At 53.9% G+C, this 4,034-nt stretch overlaps 1 protein-coding gene across 3 annotated transcripts in view; it reads right to left on the reverse strand.

The window, feature by feature from the left end:
• Nucleotides 1-3,218: 3,218 nt before the first annotated feature.
• ETF1 (eukaryotic translation termination factor 1) overlaps nucleotides 3,219-4,034 on the reverse strand; it is a 25,978-nt gene continuing 25,162 nt past the window's right edge. For 2 of the 3 annotated variants that reach the window (XM_033511437.1, XM_015615625.1), the window contains one exon: nucleotides 3,219-4,021. The gene's annotated coding sequence lies outside the window, so the exon portion shown is untranslated. The remainder of the gene's footprint in view (nucleotides 4,022-4,034) is intronic. The other variant, XM_015615626.1, reaches the window with a different exon arrangement.

Raw genomic sequence — 4,034 nt, forward strand, 5'->3', positions numbered from 1 at the left:
GACTCCTGCCCTGACACTGAAAAGGAGAAACTGTGGGTGAGCAACAGCTTTTGTCTCACAGCTCTGGAGATGGCTGGGGAGGAAGGGGAGAGTCCCACACCAGGGATATTCACTCATCTGGACTTACAGAGGTCCTTCAGCAGCTCCTCCTCCATCCCAGCTGTCCAAGAGCTGCCACGTCCAAGGTGGGCCCTGTGGTGGCTCTGGGGAGAGCAGAGCTGCACACAGGGCACAGCAGGGCCACCTGGGGACACGGGGAACAGGGGAGAACTGCCCCAAAAGGGTCACAGTGAGATGAGCAAGGAGCCCAGAGCCACCCCCATAGCAGTGACCATGGGACAGTGACAGGGGGGACAGACAGGTGGCTGTGGCAGTGACAGTGACAGGGCAGTGGCAGTGACAGGACAGTGGCAGTGGCAGCAATGTCTGACCCCTCACAGCCCCTTCCCAGCTCCCTGCCTCACCCATTCCCAGCTCAGCCCTGCAGCAGCTCCAGGTCACCTCCTCACCCGGCTCCTTACAGCAGCCAGGACCTGCCCTTTGATTTATTTAAGCACTGACAGCGATTCAAAAGTGTTGGAAGTGCAATTTTTCAGCACTGACTAAAAATAGCGGAGTGAAATTCCAGAGCTGCCTCCAGCACCGCTGGCCGGGCCCGGCTGCCCGGGACAATGGCATTTGTAGCCCACGAGTGACAACAGCACAGGCCGAGCTCCAGCTCCCAAAATAACAACTCAGAAAGGGCAAATTCTGGCTTTAATTCCAGCCAGACAAAAAGGATCCGTTCAGAAGAGCATTATCAGAATATCTGAGCACGCGGTGCCAGCTGGAAACCGAGCGGGGAATGCAGAGGGAGCGGGGTGGTCTCACCACAGACACCCCAAACTCCAGGTATTCCCAAGGGAGAAAGCAGCTGGAGCTTTTAGAAGAGCTGAAGCCTTTGGCACAAGGAAAGGAAACCCTTCAGGCAGCCAGAAGGAGCTGATGGTCCACGACAAGGAGCCTGCAGCCCCACATCCAAACCCAGGTGCACACAGGGATGGGCCCTCTGAACCTCTCCAACAAGCACAGAAGCAGCTCCATGTGGCATCCTGGAAATGACTCTTTTTTCTCTCAGTTCCACATAATCAAGATTGGATCCCTTCTGGGAGAATAAGTTATTCCCCAGCAGAAAGCCACCAATCCTGCCTGGTTTCCAACCCCAAAACTTGGGATTTGTGTTGCTTTGGATCAGAGCAATTTGGATTTGGATGCAAAGCAACCACAAAAACGTGCTGGAGGCAGTTGAGGCTCCTGCATGGAAGCCCTGGCAGGTGATGCCCACCTTTACAGGGCAGGGAGAACCCACCTGATGCTCTGCAATACTTGGTGTGAAAAAAGGCACTTTTGGATACAGAGCAACGTGAGCACACCTGGAGTGAAAGCCAGGCTGCAGCAGAGCTGCTTTCTGAAGGGTGAAAGGGACCCAGCGACCTGAGCCCGGCAGCTGAAAGGAAGAAATGTTTCACCACATCTCTCTCCAGGGCTGGCACTGAGGGGACCCAGCACACCAAACACAGCTGTGCTCCCACTGAAACGTGCAGGGGAAGAGCCAGGAACCAGCTCTGGGCATCCCCCCACAGCAGCCAGGCCTCGCTGCTCCTGCTTCCTTGGAATGCACAGCTGGGAAGCAGAAACCAGGCTTGGTGCTGCCAGCAAAGGGTCAACTGAGAAATGTTTGGGATTTTATTAAACAATACACACCATGTGCCTGGCTGCAAGTAGGGAGACTGCAGGAGCAGTTCTCTGCAGGCAGCAACTTCCCCTGACTGTGCCAACTGAAGAGATTATTTTTATATTTAATTTAGTGCTGAGCTCAGCTTGATGCCTTGACCTACACCATGAGCTGAACAGTATCACTGGGTCACAGACAGCGTGAGATTTGAGCATCACTTTTGTGTCTGCTCCAGAAGAAACCTCCCATGTCCAAAATTTGTGAATCCAGAGAAGAGAACAAGCCAGGCTGCCGTGCCTGCCACAGCTCAGATCAGACTGAGGCAGGGCACAAACTGAGAAGTCTCAGCTCCCAGGAATAACTGCCCAAGTGTGACAGCAGCAAGAGCCTCAAACCCAAATCCTGCTGTTCCCATGGAAGGTGGAGGCTCAGCCTCGGCCAAGAGCACCTGCTGAGAGGGGATTCAAAACATCCTTTAAAAGCCCTGATATTTAGGATGTCTCTCACAAACTGCCTGCCCAGCTGGGGGAGGAGGCAGCCGTGGCTACACCTGGGCTGGCCCCAGGACAGGCCAGAAGGTTCAGGGCAGGCCCATGGAGCCAGGACACTTCTGTCCAGGTTGGCCTGGCCCCAAGAGGCAGAGCAGAAAAGACTTCTTAAAAAAACACCCCGGAGTTCTGGGACTGGGGTGTTAAGGGCAGGCGCTGCTGCTGTCCTTTCTCTGCCTCAGGTGTTCAGAGCAGCCCAAGTAACACAGCACACCTGCCTTTGGACTCTGTCTTCAATTTCTCCCTCCTTCTGAAGCCACAGTTTTAAGCTCCAGCTTCAAAGAGCAACTGAGTGTGCTGGAGAAACACAGAACCATGGAATCATGGAACCACTGAGGTTGGAAAATCCCTCTCAGCCCATGGAGTCCCAGCTGTGCCCCATCCCCACCTTGTCCCCAGCCCAGAGCACTCAGTGCCACCTCCAGCCCTTCCTGGGACACCTCCAGGGATGGGCACTGCAAACCTCCCTGGGCAGTTCCAATCCCTGAGCTCCCTTTCCATGGGGAAATTCCTGCTGCTGTCCACCCTGAGCCTCCCCTGGCCCAGCCTGAGGCCGTTCCCTCTCCTCCTGTCCCTGTTCCCTGGCAGCAGAGCCCGACCCCCCGGCTGTCCCCTCCTGCCAGGGACTTGTGCAGAGCCAGAAGGGCCCCCTGAGCCTCCTTTTCTCCAGGCTGAGCCCCTTCCCAGCTCCCTCAGCCGCTCCTGGGGCTCCAGACCCTTCCCAGCTCCGTTCCCTGCCCTGGACATGCTCCAGCCCCTCCAGGGCTCTCTGGCCATGAGGGACCAGAACTGGACACAGCCCTCAGGGGTCCCAGCAGGGCCAGCACAGGGAAAAACATCCAGAAACACAAACCGTGAGAGAGCTGCCTCCAACCTCCAGCCCTGAAGCTGGCACCGAGCTGAGAGCAAAAATCAGGAGTTTCCTGGACTAGAGAAAACAAACCAGGAGTCTGTACTATATTCTTAAATATGGTTTAATACTCTTCTCCATTTCTGTACATCACAACACCAAGATATCACTGCTTGGGATCTCTCTGCAGAGGCTATATAGTATGCGAAGGCTAGGATCTCCCACCCCCACTGAGTGTGTTTGCATGTGTAAGTGTAATACATATCAGTATATATTGATATACACATCAATATATAATGCAATATATATCACTGAAGAGAACACATTGATTAAAGAAATACAAAAAATTTGGCATCATTTCCAAACTTAAATAGTAAAAATAAAAACTACAAAAAGGAGCTGCATACCCTAATGTATCATGTGAAACAACAAGCAGTATATTCAAAAATGTAAATTTACATCCAATTTTTGTGGTCTTGTCATGTCACATTAGACCCATTTACAATGGCAAAATCCAGAACATACTGCTGTGAGGGCCAGGGCTGTGCTTAGCCCTGAGCAGACCCAGCCCCACCTCCCGGGAGAGATTCCAGCTTGGATGTGAGGACAGCAGCAAAGCTGCCAGCCAGGTTAGGGACAGGGGGACAAATGGTATTGCTCACAAGGACAGGAATTTTGGACCTCAAACAACAGTGTGGCAGAAATTTGAAGAGAAGCTCCCTCTGTTCAAGTGAACCAGGACAAGAGGCAAAGGTTTGCAGCTGGAACAGGAGCTGCTCCTGAGGGAAGCACCGGGAGCAACGCTGGGAGAGCCCCCAGGGAGGGAGCAGGACCTGAGCTGTGCCACTGCTCCCCTGGGCCAGGACAGGACCTGAGCTGTGCCACTGCTCCCCTGGGCCAGGACAGGACCTGAGCTGTGCCA

This window comes from Parus major, unplaced genomic scaffold (assembly GCF_001522545.3).
Source record: "Parus major isolate Abel unplaced genomic scaffold, Parus_major1.1 Scaffold189, whole genome shotgun sequence".
NCBI classification, from domain to species: Eukaryota; Metazoa; Chordata; class Aves; order Passeriformes; family Paridae; genus Parus; species Parus major.